At 50.4% G+C, this 18,180-nt stretch overlaps 1 long non-coding RNA gene across 1 annotated transcript; it reads right to left on the reverse strand.

Annotated features, from left to right (window-relative positions):
• Window positions 1–713: 713 nt before the first annotated feature.
• LOC307050805 lies at window positions 714–12,423 on the reverse strand. Its single transcript, XR_013810809.1, has 3 exons — window positions 12,347–12,423; window positions 12,102–12,187; window positions 714–1,541 (listed from the first exon to the last, which is right to left on the reverse strand). It is a non-coding gene; the product is annotated as an uncharacterized lncRNA (long non-coding RNA).
• Between the last annotated feature and the right edge of the window lie 5,757 nt (window positions 12,424–18,180).

Here is an 18,180-nt window from a genome sequence, read left to right on the forward strand (position 1 = left end):
ACTGAGCTCCGTTTGCTCCCTGGAGGTGGTCTGAAGCCCTGTAGGCCACCCATCCTCACCAGCACCTTGTCTCTGCCCCCAAGACACAGGGTCCTTGGCCAACAGCCCCCTCCATCCCCTCCTCTACTACATCAACAAGCCTCAGGTGAGGGCAGGAAGGGATAAAGGGGAGGTGAGGGAAGAGTCTGAGCCTCTGCATCTCGCCTCCCCTGTGTCTCATCCCACCAGCCTCCCAGCATCTACGGGGAACAGCTGACTCTACCCTGAGTCACAACTTCTCAGCCAGAGACAGCTCATTCCCTGGCCCCGTCCGCACAGACTCCTCGAGCCTCTTTAATCCGCACTGAGGAAATTCGGAATCCAGTCACCTGAGCCTACATCTCCTTCCGGAGCAGGACAGACGTGTGTTTGTGGCTGACGAGGTGGGTGGAGGTGTGGGAGCACACGTCATCGTGGTCCGGAGCACACGTCATCGTGGTCCGCAGCACACAGCTTTCCAAATGATCCGGAAAATCAGGGTGACCGCCCCCCCCACACACACACCTGGGCCTCTGATGACTGGCTAGCGCCGCAAAAAGCCTCATTAGCAGGTCTTTAGAAAAAGAAAAAAGACCTAGGGCTCATCTACACACAAACATCATTCTAGAAACCGTCCAGCCCCAACCAACCACCAAAGGCAAAGAAAGAAGGAAATTTATTATCTTGGCATCTACCACAGGCCAGGACCCTGTCCTATGCCTCTTTGTGTTGCTCTGATAAACACAGTTCTGTCAGGTAGACGAGACAGAAGCAGTCGGTGCAGGTTTCTCCAAATCCTTTCGTTTTCCACGTTTCCTGCCCTCCTCCCCCTATTTCCAGATGGGGGATGTGGCTGAAGCGATGTATGCCTCTTCCAGGCTGGCCCCAGGCCCCCTCGTCTCTAGCTTCCTCTCTCCCCCAGTCAGCTGGTTAGGGCAGCAGGTCTGGTGGAGGACCACGTGCCACAGGGCAGAGCAGAGCCACCTGGAGAACCGCACAATCACTCTGCTTTGCCTGAGAGAGAAGTGCATGCTTTATTGCATTTAGTCACCAAGGCTTGCGGTGGCTTGTTACAGCAGCTGGTACTTCCTTGCACGAATACGGCAGGAATTATACACGCTTTATGTATGACACAAATGGCACAAAAAGAATACGTAGTAAAAACACAGATCTCCCCCAACTTCAAGGTCCCTTCCCTTTGGGGAAGTCTGGGCTATTGCCTTTGGTGTTCATTTCATTGAGATTTCCGTTGTGTTCATTGAAATGTCCATGTCCTCTCTTCCCAGGGGTCAGCCTTGGTCTGCGGGGTCATGAAGCCTCAGTGGCTGGGGTCACGAAGGTGGCCATGACAGGCCTTTCTGCTGCTGGGGGGCTGTCCCTTCAGGGCCTCCTCATTCCGTTACGGAGACATTCCAGGTGAGGAGGAAGTGTGAGGACACGACTCTGGGGACAGAGATACAGGAAGAGCAGAGGGATCTGCCTGCTGTCACTCGAGGGTTTCAAAGAAGAAAATGTCCACATCCCTGAGAAAGAGAAACCATTTTGGGGCTGGCACACTGCACTGGCACGGGCTCTACACCAGGACTCATCAGGGCCTGTGCTGAGCCCCGCTCTCTATGTCCAGGCAACACAGTGTGAAGTAAACACAGCCCTGGGCCTCCGAGTTTACTTTGGGGGACCAAGGAGGTGGCAGGCACTGCCGCTGATGGGAGCAGGTGAATAGTTAAAGGGCATACAAGATGCCTCTAAGAGATGTTCCACCTTTTGTGACAGGGGTAGGGCCGTCAGACTGCTTTCCGGCCCTGAGAGCGGCTATGGTGAAGATGGGCCGGGTGTAGAGATAAACCTGGGTGGAGGGTTAGGACCAGAGCACGGGGCGGTGGTCGCGATCGGGAGCAAGGAGGGGGCCGAGGAGGTGACGTGAACTTGGGAGGGGACTGTCAGGAGAGGCAGAGGCGGGAGCCTCGCCCTGCCACGCGGAGCTTTTGCCTCTGGGAAGCGTCATTAACCTTCCTGCACCTCGGTTTCCTCATCTGTAAAATGGAAGTCTCTCCCCATAGAGTGTGCTGAAGACTGAAGGATTAATTCATGCCAAATCTTCAAACAACACCTCATGCTAAGCTCGCAGGCAATGCTAGGTATTGCTGTTGTTATTTGCATTACTATTATCACTGATGGGATGCTGACGGTGGTAAGAAGCCAGAAGGGACATTGTCCACCGAGTAAAGTCCAGTGTCCTGGGCACCTGTTCGAGCCCCCATGTGCTCTGACTCACCTTTCCCATCATCTCCTAACAGAACTGGACGACCTGTCAGCAGATGCTCAACCAGCAGGTTGCACAAAGAAGGGAATGAACCCAACGCAGACTCTCCCAGACCCTCCCCAAATGGCTGTGCATCATGACCCTCAGCCAGCCCTTCATCCGGGATTCATACGACATGCAGGGTCCACTTGGGTCCTTTCCCAGGCTGGTCACAGGGTGAGGATGCATGGGTCAAATGGATTCTAACTGCAGGTGTGGAAGGATCTCCCCACTCTGCCCGCCCATCCTTCCGGGTCCTCCTCACGGGCGGGAAAGGAAGCTGGTGGTCATCTCACAGTAAGGCCACTGAAGACATTCTGCAGCCCCGCTCTGGGGGCAGCCTGAGGACCGCCCCCCTTCCATCTCGAGTCCCTCACTGGGATGTGGTGTCCAGGGTGGGAGGGGAGGCCAGCAGAACACAAGCAGATGGCCCCAAATCCCACCCTTTACAAGACAGCCATCCCGTCTGGCCAAGACTAGAATAAACCAAGCCTAAGGAGGAGCAAGGGTCATGGTTGGGATGCTCAGTGACCAGATCTCTGAAATCGTAGTCATGGCTAAACGTTTTCTCTGTGGACACCTTCTTCCCTCTCTGTGTCGCCCCGATCTCTCCACCACTGAGCTTCCATGAATTTAATGACGGTGCCACTTACTTGCTATGTCACCTGGTACGTCAGAGCATTATTTATGGGTGACAGTAATAACCCACCTTTATAGGGAACTGGTACATGCCAGGCCCCTGGGTACCTCCGCACTTAACCTTCCCAACAAAGCTCATCCCCATTTTACAGATGAGGAACCGGACCTTCAATAACTTGTCCAGCAAGGCACAAACTCTAGTACATGGCAGGGCTGGACCTTGACCTCTCCCCAGCCTCGGACCAGTAAACTCAGCTCTTCACCTCCGGAAACGGTATCACTGGCTCTTTGAGAGCCATTGTTGGGTGGTCATGTTCCTGCTAATCTCAGCCACCAACCACGGATGGATTGCTTGACTCGCAAAACTGTTTTTCTCTTAAGGTGTCCAAATCCTTAAGAAGATCATTTCCAACTTGTTTCCAAAGAATCTCTGGATGGGATCAGTCCATTACCCCCAGCCTTGTGGTCAAGACCCCTCCGCCTGCACCCACGCTGACCTTTTGCCATCAGTGCAAGCTGTCTGGAGACAAAGCCAAGAGCAAGAGGCAAAGACTCAAATCTATTTCGGGGAAGAATCTGAAGGGACTTGAGTAAAGGTTCTGCAAACACTACATTTAATTTTAGATGAGAACCCGACTGGCCCTTGCCCGTTAGTTTTGGTGATGTGACATTGTTTAAAGTTTAAATATTCTTTGCATTTTCCTCCCAAGGCTGCAGTTACATTAGAAGCTGGCTCGAAGGACCAGATATTTATGGATGTGCATGTCTACTGATTAGGCCTGGCTGCCTGTGAGTTTTCCGAGCCACCGGGGAAGGTGTGCTTTGTACAGAGCGAGAGGGTATGTGTGAAATGTTCTTTGAATAATGAACGCGAGGTGCTCTGAGAAGACTTGACTTTATTTAGACATTCTGTTTCTTCGCAGTTTCCTCCCCGGAGGTCCCTTGGCTCTCTCTCCAGACAGTGTGTGTGTGGTAAGAAAAAGGCAGTGTGCGGCGGGGTGGTCTGCAGGGGTGGTGGCTTGTGACTGCAAATCAGGGGAACATAGATTTTTCTTACGAGGGAGATTGCATCATTCATACTTGAAAATCCCATGTGGAACAACTTGGTTAAATATTTATATGGTCCAGGTTACCCAGAGGTATTGCGGATCTTGGGGAAGAGTTAAAAAAAAAAAGTCCACTTGATCAAAGATCAAAAGTTCACTCATGGCGGGCTTCCCTGGTGGCGCAGTGGTTGAGAGTCCACCTGCTGATGCAGGGGACACAGGTTTGTGCCCCGGTCCGGGAAGATCCCACATGTCGTGGAGCAGCTGGGCCCGTGAGCCATGGCCGCTGAGCCTGTGCGTCCGGAGCCTGTGTTCCGCAACGGGAGAGGCCACAACAGTGAGAGGCCCGCGTACCGCAAAAAAAAGTTCACCCATGGCAATGGTCAGTGCAAAACTGCACCAAGGGTCTACACTCTAAAATATGTGCTGACACGGTACTCTCAATTTATTAAGCACTTTGCTGAGGCATCCTCTGTGGAGGGGAAGACCTATAAAAAAGTTCGTGCACTTACCAAAAAAAGTGCATCTATGTAAAACTGAGTTATGGCTGTAGGACGAATCTCCCATATAAGGACGCTTGGGAGAGAATTTCAGATTGTATCATCTGTGATTTATCTGGGCCCCAATACACTGAAGTATGTAACGATCTTGACTTGGAACCACACTTCCTTCCTCCAAAGTCTCTCCCGCCTCCAAGACAGTGATTTCAGGCAGGATGCCCTTGTCACTTGTAAAGGGCGATAGAACCAGACAGCTGGCTGATTCTGTGATGCTGAAAACACCAGAGCTGTCCCCAGACACTGGTCTCCTCGTTAAACTCAATCCAGTAAATATCTTGGAAGCACTTTCTTTGTGCCAGACATTCCAGGGCATTTGGGAATCAAAGGTGAGATCAATACCACACACACCGAGTTTCAAGTCCCCTGGGAGGAGCCCAGGGGAAACCTTCCCTAACAGGTGGTGTTGTTGATGGATGGTTAGGATGGTGCCTCCTTCCTGCATCCAGATGGAGACTGTCACCTTGCCCCTCGTTTCTGCCCAGGACCCCGCTTCTGAAGTAGGTAGCTGGAGGGCGCAGTGTCCTTCCCCACGCCAGGAGGGGGCCCGGGGCTCCTGTCAGTGTCGGGGCATGTGTGCCCAGAAGTGTAGGAGCGAGGTCCAGCCCTGTCCAGCCTTGGCCACTGCCCTCCCAGGTTCGGGCTGGAGCCTCCTGCCTTGGCGCCGGGCTCCTCGGGGTCGGGATGAAGAGGAGGGATGCAGGGGGCAGTGGTGCTGTGGTCCAGAGTGGTCTCTTCATGCCAGGCACCGTTGCTGGCCTTCTCCAGGGGTGAGTCCCTAGCACAGCAGCTTTCCCCGATGTGGGGGACACCCTCGCTGGCTGGGCTCCTGTCTCCTTCCCTTAGCTCTGCTCCGGCTGTGCACCCCTGCACCCCAGGAGCTGCCTTCCTTCCGGGTTAGCCTGTCCCTTCTGCCGCGTCGCTCAGCTCATGGGAAGGCTCGTGCCACCCTCCCAAGCCACGATGCAGAAGTGCCATCCGAACATGCTAGCTGGCTCCCCTTGTCCTGTGGGGAGACCCCCCACCCCAGGCAGGAGCTGAGTTCACTCTTCTTCCAGGCCACGCCCCCCAGCGCTGTGGCACAGCAGTGGCACCACGAGGGTCTCTGGGTTGTGACCCCTCAGCCAGAAAACTCAGTGAGTTCTCTGCGGCCCCACACTTAGCTTATGATCAGAACGTGGGGCTGGGGAAGGAGAAATGCTCTGTCTACCCAGACTCTCTCCAGGAGAAAAGACGCCTGGAAAGAGCACACAATGAAGGGTCTGATGGATGGTGCGGGCAGTGCGTTAAGCTCCGGAGGATCTGGGGGAGGGAGAGGTCAGCTGGGATTTCCTCCTGGAATGCCAGGTGGAATTTGTCGCTGGATTGTAACAGGGCAGTCGCTACTTTCAAAAGGAGCTGCCTTTGATGTATTGTTTGCTCCCAGCTCTAAGATCAGATGTACCCACGACTTCCCCTGGTGCTCAAACAGGACACGCATGGAGATGAAACACTTGGCCTGGCTGGGCTCAGGGAAGGTCTGGTTATTAGGGGAGAAAATGTCCAGCCTGAAAGATGCCGGGTGACTCATAATGCAGAGAAGTTTCTTTGATGTGAGATGGGCATTTTTTATCTCGTGAGGTGTCAGCGTATTGCGCGGGGAGCTCCTATACGTGCGGGGCCCAGCAGATGCCCCAGGGGGTGTGCACAACCTGGGAAGAGGGTCTGGGCTCCCTGTGAGGGAGGACTTCCTGATTATCAGGACCTTCTCCCAACGCAAGGTGGAGAGCTCCCCGTCACCAGAAGTGTTCAAGTAGAGTCTGCACAAGACAACGTGTGGTGCTGGACTCGATGCTTCTTGCCAGTCCTGATAAGTTCAAAGCTCCTGGAAGCGTAGGTCTGTAGAGACCTCAGACTCCTGGTGGTTTGGAAGCTCTGATGATTATTCAGCCCCGATTGTCTGGTCTTCTTGAGACTGATGCTTTTATGGTTTGGTTTTCTCCCTGCGGGCTCAGATAAAGGTTAACCCTTTATCTCAGGAAGGCAGCAGGAGCAAGTGACAGGCTCAGAGTTGCAGTTGTTTAGGGAGTGAGGGTTGGAATTCATACAACCCTGTGTTTTATGAGCCTCCAGGAAAGGCTGTCATGGCAGCACCTGTAAGACAGGCTGGGCCCTGGGACCCTTTGCTGCAGTGCTGCAATGCTTGTATCTGGACACACCTCTCCTCATCTCCTCGAGCAACAAAATACAAAGAAATTATAAGGGACTAAAAATAACTGCGTGTCTGCCTGCTCGCGAATTTGGGCAAATTCTGGACAAGATACAAAGAGACCAAAAAAACCCAACTGCCACCCCCGAAGAGCCAGGGAGCAAAACAGGGTGTCGGGAGCAAAAGCAGGGTCCTGTGCGTGCCCCCTGCACCCAACACCACCAAAGGGGTGGGCAGAACACCAAAGCCCCCCCTCCAGCCGGACCCGTGGACACACCCCTACCCTCACCCATATAAGGAACCAGCTCGCGCCCCACCTTGGGAAGCAAGCAAGGGACCTTGTTTGTTCTCGCTCGTCCCTGCTGTAGCAAGGGCCCCAATAAAGCCTTGCCTGAATTTCTTGTCTGGCCTCTGATCAATTTCTATTGATTAAGGGGACCAAGAACCCTGCTCAGCAGCACCTGCACAGGCCAGAGCCCCAGGAGGGTGGAGGTACCCAGCTCTCCTGGCATGAATCGCCAGGCCTGCCAAGATGCTCATCACTTAAGTACTGCTTTATCCCAGGCCTTGGATTTGGAGGGAGAGGAGAGGGGGAGTTTTCACCTCTCTTGCAATGTATTTCTATGGTATAGCAGTTGCTTATAACATTTAAAAAAATGCAAAACATATATTCTAACATTTCTCACTTGGAGCAAAGTGATTCCCATTACTATGCAGCTCCCTTAGGGGCTGGACTGGGTCATTAACCTAATAACACCCCCTGAACCCTGAAGCATGGCTAGTTCATCAGTTCACTACAATGGAATGATCTGGAAAGAAGGAATGCATAACTAGTCCAGCAAGTGTTGGTTTCATGGGTGACTGGTAGTGGGATGGTAGGGAGGGGGGTGTTTTAGATCCAGGATCTCTGATCATAACATTCCTGGGCTGCAGGGCACTTAGGAATCTGCTAGTCCAGCATTTTCTAACTGTGCTTCCCAGAGACCCAGGAGTCAGTGGGGGGTCTTCTCCCACCCCCTCTTCAACCGGAGCACCTCTGCTTTGCTCTGCTTTACAGACCTGGTTCAAGAGAGGAACAAGTTCACGGGCATCGCTCCTTCTGTGCAGCCAAGCCTGGCAGGTCTTCATGGGGATGGGGCAGTGAGAAGCTCAGCCTTTTCTGAGAAAAGCCAGGGGTCCCAAGTGGAAAGGGTGGCTCAGGGTTTGTGGGGACATGGCAGTGGGAGGCTCCGGAGAACTGAGCGCTTCCAGTCAGGGTCTTGGCGGGGCAGAAAGAGGACAAACCGTTTCCCATTCAGGGACCAACCGCTCCGGCACTGGGGTTCTGGACCTGCCATCAGTGGTCTGCTCTTGGCCGGCCTCGGGGTCCTGCACTTCCTGACCTTGTGCGGAAACGTGATGTGTGTGGACATTTCTCTGGGATGCAGGGGCTGTCAGGTGAGGGGAAGTGGGGGGTGACTGTGATAATTACACTCCCAAAGGGGTTCAGAACCCCTGCTGATGTTGGCTACATGGAGACCTTGAACCTCATCTCCTAGTTCCTTTCTCCAACTAACTTCTTGAGCCGCCCTCACGCTTCCTTCAGGGGGCGGGAACAAAATGCCCTCAAGCCTCAGAATTTGGAATCGTTATTGTGCCCTAGATTGCTTATTTGTGTGTGTGTGTGTGTGTGTGTGTGTGTGTGTGTGTGTGAATGAGCTGGGATTTGTAAGCTGGTTGTGACTCAGGGCTGGAGCATCCGTGCTTCCTCCCTCGCCCTTCTTTCTGTTTGGACTCAGACTCCTCTGCTCTGAAGACACATCTTTTCTGTTGCCCCCAGAGCTCTGTCTGTCCCCTGATCTCTGCTGTTCCTCAGGGCACAGGTCCAATGGCGTGCCAGCAACTGGGGCCAACGGCGGTAGCGGAAACCAAGGCTGGTCTGGAAAAATATTTGTTTAATTAGCAGAAATGATCTGTGTGAGCCTCTGAGGGACCAGCATCCACTTTTAACTGGCTGGCCTGGAGCCGAGCCTGATGAGTTTTCCTGAAGGACTGTTTTTGGTTTTGAACTGAGCGATGGGTGTTGGGCTCCAGCCTGAATGCCAGCTCGGAGAAGGCTGAAACGTGGCCCTGTGCTTGCCCTTGACTGGCAGTGCCCAGTGCACTTGAGGAGCCTCGAGGGACATGCAAAGGGGCACTGGGTAATGTCGGCCCCGGGGGGCAGTGCCACACAGACTGTCCCTCCTGGGCGAGGGGTGCTGCTCTGTGGGTGTGGACTGCTAGCTGGAGAGGAAGGTGACTCCAGGAGAATGACCTGTGGGGAGCTGACCCCCATCAATTACGGGACCCCTGTTCCCTATGGCAGCTCTTGACGTTGGGGAGGGCAGGAGCCTCAGGTCCTCAGAGGGAAATCCATGGGGGTCACCGAGCCACACAGAGCGAGGCAGGTGGATGGTCTCACCGGGTCATCTCAGATTTGGCTTTAAATCAAAGCAGCCTATGGAAATCCCAAGGTTCCACAGAGAATGTGCTGGAAAGAGAGTGGATAAGGCCAGGGAAACCCACTGGTTCTCAAGCCCAAGGTCTGGATCGCTAGGGACCCACAGAATGGTCCACATCATTCTCAGACCCTAAAACCACCCTTGTCGCCCTGGGACTCCACTCGGGACTCTGGGCTGTCCTGTGTCCATCAGGGCTTTTTCGGTGAGAGCCCTTGGGGTCACCTTGGAGCAGCATTGCCATTTTCCAAGAGGTATAGTTTACAGAAAGGTAGGTTTTCTCCAGGGACCTACCCTCTAACCCTTCATAACCAGTCCCTTTATCATGCCCTCCTCGAATTATCCTAATAGGAAAACCATCCTTCCTGGACTTTCCTATAAGTGAGGTTTGACAGTCTCATGCTCTAAGAACAAAGCTCCTCAAACACATGTGCTGGAGAGCAAACAAGTGATGGAAAGTTAAAAAAAAAATCCTGGGGCTCAGGGCTGCAGTATTATATGGAATTACAGCCCACACTCGCTGGACTGGTGCTGGGTAGGACACGTGGGCACATGACTGGGTTCACAGGAGCATGGATGAGAACAGGATTGCCAGCCTATCTCCTGGGATCCCTCACCGAGTGCAGGCGACTAACTGGAAATCATTTGTCCTGGGGACGCAGCCCGGATAATTACACTGAAAACCTCCATGGTCCTATGTGTACCCAGCCTCCCAGCCACATGTAGGGGGATGCCAGACCAGAGAGACCCTGCTTCATGACACAATACTATATATAGAAAACCCTAAAGTCTCCAAAAAAAAACCCTATTAGAACTAGTAAATGAATTCAGTAAAGTTGTAGGACACAAGATTAATATACAGAAATCTGTTGCTTTTCTATACACTAATAATGAACTATAAGAAAGAAAAGCAAGAAAATAATCCCATTTACAATCACATTAAAAAAACACCTAGGAATAAACTTAACCAAGGAGGTGAAAGACCCACACTCTGAAAACTGTAAAACAATAATGAAGGAAATTGAAGATGATGCAAAGAAATGGAAAGATATCCTGTGTTCATGGGTTGGAAGAATTTAATATTGTTAAAATGCCCGTACTACCCAAAGAAATCTACGGACTTAATGCAATCCCTATCAAAATACCCATGACATTTTTCACAGAACTAGAACAAATCATCCTAAAATTTATATGGAACCAAAAAGACCCCAAATTGCCAAAACAACCTTGATAAAGAAAAACAGAGCTCGAGGTGTCACAGGCCCTGAATTCAGATTATACTACAAAGCTACAGTAAGCAAAACAACATGGTACTGGCACAAAAACAGACACATAGATCAATGGAACAGAATAGAGAGCCCAGAAATAAACCCACACTTATATGGTCAATTAATCTATGACAAAGGAGGCAAGAATAATTAATGGAGGAAAGACAGTCTCTTCAATAAGTGGTGCTGGCAAAACTGAACAGCTACATGTAAAAGAATGAAATTAGAACATTTCCTCACACCATATACAAAAATAAACTCAAAATGGATTAAAGACCTAAATGTAAGACCTGAAACCATAAACTCCTAGAAGAAAACATAGGCAGAACACTCTTTGACATAAATCAAAGCAACATTTAAAAAAAATCTGTCATCTAAGGCAAAAGAAATGAAAGCAAAAATAAACAAAATGGGACCTAATTAAAAGTAAAAGCTTTTGTACAGCAAAGGAAACCAAGCAAAGCAAAAAAGACAATCTACTGAATGGGAGAAAATATTTGCAAATGATATGACTGATAAGAGGTTAATACTCAAAGTACATAACAGTTCATACAACTCAACACAACCAAACAATCCGATTAAAAATGGGCAGAAGACCTGAATAAACATTTTCCCAAACAAGACATACAGATGGCCAACAGGCACATAAAAAAATGCTCAACATCATTAGTCATCAGAGAAATGCAAATCAAAACCACAATGATATACTGCCTCACACCTTTCAAAATGGCTATCATCAAAAAGTCTACAAACAACAAATACTGGTGAGGATGTGGAGAAAAGGGAACCCTCTTACACTGTTGGTGGGAATTTAAATTGGTGCAGCCACTATAGTATGGGGGTTCCTCAAAAACCTAAAAATAGAACTACCATATGACCCAGCAATTCCACTCCTGGGTATATATCCAAAAAAAAAAACAAACCCAAACCAAAACCACTAATTTGAAAAGAGACATGCACCTCAATGTTCATAGCAGCATTATTTACAATAGCCAAGAAATGGAAGCAACCCAAGTGTCCAACAGCAGATGAATGGATAAAGAAAGTGTGGTATATATACACAATGGAATACTACTCAGCCATAAAAAGAATGAAGTGTCGCCATTTGCAACAACATGGATGGACCTATAGGGTATTATGCTTAGTGAAATAAGTCAGAAAGACAAATACTCTGTTACCACTTATATGTGGAATGTAAAAAACAAAACAAATGTACATAACAAAACAGAAATAGACTCACTGATATAGAGAGCACACTAGTGGTTACCACTGGGGAGAAGAAAGCAGGGAGGGGTGAGATGGGGTAGGGGGTTAAGAGATACAAACTATTAATGTCTAAAATAAATAAGCTACAAGGATATATTGCATAGCACAGGGAATATAGCCATTATTTTATAACTATAAATGGAGTATAATCTATAAACATATTGACTCACTATGTTGTATACCTGAAACTAATATAATATTGTAAATCAACTCTACTTCAATAAAAAATAAAATAAAATGAACGTCTTCAAGGCAAAGAGAGACGCTGCTGGCGTATTAGCCGGGGTTCTCCAACAGGGTATATAGAGATATAGGAGATTCATGCTAGGAATTGACTCACGTGATTATGGAGGCTGAGAAGTCAGAAGTCCCACCATCTGAGAGGCCCAGAAGAGCTGGGGTGTGATTCAGTCCAAGTCCAAAGGCCTGAGAACCACAAGCACCAACGTCTGAGGGCAGGAGAAGCTGGACGTCCCAGCTCAACAGACAGAGTGAATTCCCCTTCCTCCACCTTTGGTTCCACGTGGGCCCTCAAAGAATTGACCGTGGTCCATCACTTTGGGGAGGGGGATTAGCTTTCCTCACCCACTGATTCAAATGTGAATCTCTTCTAGAAACGCCCTCGTAGCCACAGGCAGAAATCATCCTGACCACCAGTCCTCAGGGAACTCCGGTCCCTTCTGCAAACCCACACCCCCTGGACTGCCCCGACCTGTTCTCTTGGCAGCTCTAACTGGTTCTACAGGCTGAGGCTGCCTGGGCTCAAGTTGGGCCCTAGGGAGGTCTGGAAGCTGCCAGAAAAGTGAGGGCCTTGTGGGAATGAGGCAGGCTTGGAGGCTCCCTGTTATGTGCCCCCGAATTCCCATGTTGAAGCCCTAACCCCTCCCCCACACCTCAGAACGTGACTATTTGGAAACAGGGTCTTTACAGAGGTGATTCGTTAAAATGAGGCCCATAATCTGGCTGGTGTCCCTATAAGAAAAGATTAGGACACAGGGAGAAGCCAGGAGTGCGTGTGCCCAGAGGGATGGCCACGTGAAGAGGGTGGCCGCCTACACAGCAAGGAGAGAGGCCTCCAAGGAGACCAGCTGTGCTGACACCTTGATCTCGGACTCCCAGACTCCAGACTGAGACAGTGACTGTCTGTTGTTTAAGCCCCCGTGTGGTGTGCTGGTATGGCAGCCGGAGTGGACTAAACCGGTCCCCAGCATCTTCTCCAGCTGATTTGAATCCCCCTTGTGCTGGTTTCCCTCTGTATTAGTTTCCTGCGTGTGACAAATTACCACAAACTCAGTGGCTTGAAACAACACAGATGCATTCTCCGATGGTCCGGGAGGTCAGAAGTCTAGAACCAAGGCTTTGAGGGGCTGGTTCTTTCTGGAGGTGTCGGGGAGAATCCGTTTCCTTGCCTTTTTCTAGAGGCTGCACAGTCCCTGGCTCGCGGCCCCTTCCTCACCGTGAGTTCCTGCGGCTGACCTGACCCTCCTGCTTGCCCCTTGGGAGGAAAAGCCAGTGGTGTAGTTTCAGTCCAAACCCGAGGGGAGCTGCTGTCTGAGGGCAGGGAGGACGGAGGCCATGTGCGATCACCCTGTGGTCACACTGGCTATAATCCAACCCCATAACCCAGGGATTCTCCCAGCTCAAGACTTTTAGTTTAGTCATATCTGCAAAGTCCCTTTTCCCTTGTGAGTCCCAGGTCCTGGGGGTTAGCATGACATCTTTGGGGAGGTATGGTGTGGCTCAGCCCCACTCCTCTCTCCATTCCGGCTCCCTAACTCATGCCTCCTTACAAATCTCCAGAGGCCGCCGGGGAAGCAAAAGATATGAGGTGTCCCAGCCTCCCACCCAGCCACTGCTTCCACATCATCCCCACTAGGCCTCCACAGTGGGGGGCCAGTGAGAAGAAAGGCCTAGTCTTGCTCTGCAAGTCCATCCACTGAGGCACAGAAATGCTGAACGGCTAAAAGGAGTGACTTAAAGTCAGGGTCTGGGCTCTGGGCATTGCCCTCTGAGTGCAGGTGCTCAGCCGGCAGGGGCTTTCATGGTGCCCGAGAGGCCCCACAGGGGAGGGACCAGTGAGCTGGTTACCAAGTGGCTCTCTGGCCCCTTATCAGCAGTGGGAGCTTGGAGAAGTCACCAGAGCCCTAAGCCTCAGTGGCCTCATCTGGAAAATGGGGACAATGGTGCCTACCTCACTGGGTTGTCATGCGAATTAATTGGAAATTTCTTTTTTGCATGGGAAGAGCTCAGCAGAAAGCCGAGCACTTACTGAGGGTTCAGTGAATGCTGGTCATAATGATGATATTCAGAAACTCTGCTCTTTCGTCTGTTCAGCCCTGCAGCATTCGGGGAGCTGACCAGGCCGTGCGGCTGCTGTGTGAGTGTGCATGTGTGTGAGCATGTGTGCATGTGTACAGGGATGGGCGCTATGAGGCCGCTGAATCTCCCAGTGCGGTCCTGATTTCCCGCAAGGGCCCCTCACAGACCCCTGCCCCAAATGTGGGCTCCTGACGGACCTTCCTTCCCTCCCCTTTAGTTCAGGCACTCCACTCCGATGAGAGGAGACTGCATGAAACTGACTTCATCCCTCCACCCCGAGGCCCCCGTGTATCTTCGGGGTTGACCCAGCATGAGTCACCCTGCGTGACTGCTGAGCTGTGCACCGGCCGCGATGCACCCCACGTGCAGACGGAGGCTCCGCGCTCCTGGAAGGTGCCTGTGTGTTAGCGCCCTGTGGTGCGCTCGGAGGGGGGTGTGTGTGTGATGGTGGGTGAGGGGCTGTGTGCGAGTGCACGTAAGTGCGAATATGAGTGTGAGCGAGCGTGAGAGTGTGAGCGTGCAGCGGGCAGGCCGCGCGGGGCCAACCCCCCTCCGGCACCGAGTGGAAGCAGCCCCGGGGCGGGGGCGTGAGTAGAGTGCGCAGGGCTCACAGCAGCTGGAGTCTGAGCGTGAACATGCTCTCCTCCCCGATGCTGGGGAACTGACCCCAGTCTCAAGTCACTGAGACGTGATTTCAGGCTCGGCTATCCCGCCGCCTCCGTGGAGGCCCCGGTTCTGGGTTTGCGAAGGATGAGGGAGGCCGGGACTCTCTGGGGAGCGGACGGCGCCCATGAAGGCGCAAAGGCCACGGGGTGAGACTCACCTGGTCCGTGTGGCCTCCGGCAAAGGCAGGCCGCCCCGCGAGCTTCGGTTCCTGACGTGGAACCGGGCCGTGGTTCCCGCCTCCCTGGGCGCAGGAGAGGATTCAGTGAGGGGATGTCGGTGGGTTCCCATCACACAAGAAAGGGCCCAGCGCCCTGCTTGCTCAGCACTCAGAAACCCCATAACTACCAGGTCCCTCGCCTGGCACAGCACCTGCAGCCCTGCTCTCCCCCCACACCCGTCCCCTGCTCCCCTCCCCCTCCCCCTCCCCCTCTGCAATCTCTGCACGAGGAGGCCCGGAGAAAGTCCTGCCAAAAAGCTCCCTCACCAGGGCGGAGGCGGCCCGGCCAGGTTCCTGTTTGCCTGAACCAAAGCCGCAAGCCCTTCAAAGGAACCTAGCAAACCCGGATGGAACGGCTTGTTTTTTCCCACACAGAAGGAGAAGGAGACAGAAAAGTGTGCGAAGTCAGGCTCCACTAAGCTCACAAAAGGCTTTTTGTTCCAGCTGAGATGGGTGAAAAAAATCACAGAATTGGGAGAGGGTGTGTGCTTGTTTCTCTGCTCTTAGTGTTTAGGTAAAACCACCTGGCTTCCCTCCCCATCTCCCACCCCGAATCCTCTACCAATTAACCCTCTTCGTCTGCCTTAGAGAACTCTAGAGCCACCCAGCCAGCAGGGATTTCTGAGGTCTTTAGTCCAGCTGAATTTTAATTTTCCAAATAATGATACGTGATACTTATTAAATTATATAGCTCTGCAGTACTGGTGCATGTTTTGTATCGTTGGGAGTGATGCAACTAAGGCTCCTGCCTAAGGTTAACCAGCTGGTCCCTGCCTGAGGTACGGACTCCCTGGTATCTCGGCCCTTTCTGTCCCTCCCTAACTGAGCTACTGCTGGGAGTGTGTGTGTGTGTGTGTGTGTGTGTGTGTGTGTGTGTAGCTTAATGATACATCAAAAGTGTGCTGTGGGGCTTCCCTGGTGGCGCAGTGGTTGGGAGTCCGCCTGCCGATGCAGGGGATGCGGGTTCGTGCCCCGGTCCGGGAGGATCCCACATGCCGCGGAGCGGCTGGGCCCGTGAGCCATGGCCGCTGAGCCTGCGTGTCTGGAGCCTGTGCTCCGCAACGGGAGAGGCCACGGCAGTGAGAGGCCCGCGTACCACCCCCCAAAAAAAAAAAAAAAAGTGTGCTGTGCAATCACATTCATGGTAAAAAAAAAAAAAAAAAGGAAGCTTTTTGTCCTCAGGTTCTGTTAAAGTAGATATATCTTGAGCCAACCAAACACTGAACCCTGACTACCAAGTTCCACCCCAAAATCAAGGCTCAGTGGACAACCCAATTAAGCAGCGCTTCTCAAAAAGTGATCCCTTGGCCGGACTCACTCGTGTCTGGGTGTGTCCACATTGGAAAAGCATTCCTACACCGAGTTGCTACATTGATCTGCCAACGTTGAGTGGGGTAGGCAGATGAGCATTAACTTCCTTTTGCAAAGGAGGAAATAAATACCTTGCTGGAGGTTGCATGGCCAGCAAGCAGCAGGCCTGGGAGAAGAAGGCGGGTCTTCTGGTTCCTTCTACTAAGCCTTGTCCTGGAAAGGAGTGGGCTGCCTCGGCAGTTGCTGCAGCTCCAAGCAGATCAGATAACTGTGGGACCAATCCTGGAAGAGCCTCTGGAGCCCGGATTTGTACTGTCAAAGTGTCCTCCTGCTCTGGTCGGGGCAGAATTTTTAGGAGTATAATTTGGCACTGTGCATCAGAAACTTTAAAGACGTGCTATGATTTGACCAGTTATTTTCATGGCTAAGAATGTACCTTAAAGCAATAATCAGAAATGGACACTAGGTTAAAAAGTTAGACATAGGATTACCATATGACACAGCAATTCCCCTCCTAGGAAATAAAAACATACATCCATAAAAAAAAAGTTGTATGGGAATGCTTATGGCAGCACTATTTATATTTGCCACTCAAATGAAAACGAGCCAATGTTCGTCAACTGTTGAGTGGATAAAATGTGACATATTCATACAAGGGAATATTATTCAGCAATAAAGGGAATGAAGCCCTGACACTTCCCACAACACGGATGACCCTTGAAAACATTAAGTGAAAGAAGCCTCTCACAAAAGACTATATACTGTATGATTCTATTTATATGAAATGTCCAGAACTTGTCTCTATAGGGAAATTGATAGAGCCAGAAAGTAGATTAGCGGTTGATTAGGGCTGGGGCAGGTAAGCGGGGAGGAACAGAGATTGGCTGATATGGGTATAGGGCTTATTTTAGGGGGAACAAAAACATTCTAAAATTAGATTGTGGTGATGGTTGTACAACACTGAAAATACTAAAAAACATTAAACTGTACACTCTAAACAGGTGACTTGTATGGTATGTTATTTGTATCTCATTAGAGCTGTTTTTTAAAAAATGGACACCAGGATGCTGTTCTCAGCATTTTAAAATAATAATAGCAAAATATTTAAAAATAATCCAGATCCCTAGGAAAAACAAATAATTAAAAAATTATAATATATCCATAGATGAAATATAAGCAGTCAACAATTATAACATATAAGACTACTTTAGACCAAGAGAAAATGCTCATGATATATTATAAAAAATAAAATATAAAACATATGCAAAGCATGATCCCAGTTTTTTCTAATTTAAAAATATTAAATGTTCTATTTTGAGATAATTGTAGGTTCACACTCAGCTTTAAGAAATAATACAGAGAGGTCCTGTGTACCCTTTACCAATTTTCCCCAATGGTAATATTTTGCAAAACTATAAATAGTACAACACCACAACCAGATACTGACATTAATACATAAGGCAAAGAACGTTCCCATCACTGCTAGGATCCCTCAGGATGCCCTCTAAGGGCTATGCCCGCTTTCTGTCCCCATTCCCATCTTAACTCCTGGCAATCACTAATCTGTTCTCCATATCTATAATTTTGTCATTTCAAAATGTTATATAAATGGAATTGTACAGTATACAACCTTTTGGGATTCAATTTTTTTCACTCAACATAATTCTCTGGAGATTCATCTAGGTTGTTACATGTATCAATCATTCATTCCTTTTTAGTGCCACGTAATAGTCCATGGTGTGGATGGACTGCATTCACCCAGTGAAGGACATCAGGCTGTTTACAGTTTTAGGGCATAACAAAGCTACTATAAACATTTGTGTACTTAAAATTTAAATATAAGTTTTAATTTCTCTGGGATAATGCCCAAGTGTTCAACTACTTGGGTTGTATGGTAGTTGCATGT

This window comes from Hyperoodon ampullatus (assembly GCF_949752795.1).
Source record: "Hyperoodon ampullatus genome assembly, chromosome: 3".
Lineage (NCBI taxonomy): Eukaryota > Metazoa > Chordata > Mammalia > Artiodactyla > Ziphiidae > Hyperoodon > Hyperoodon ampullatus.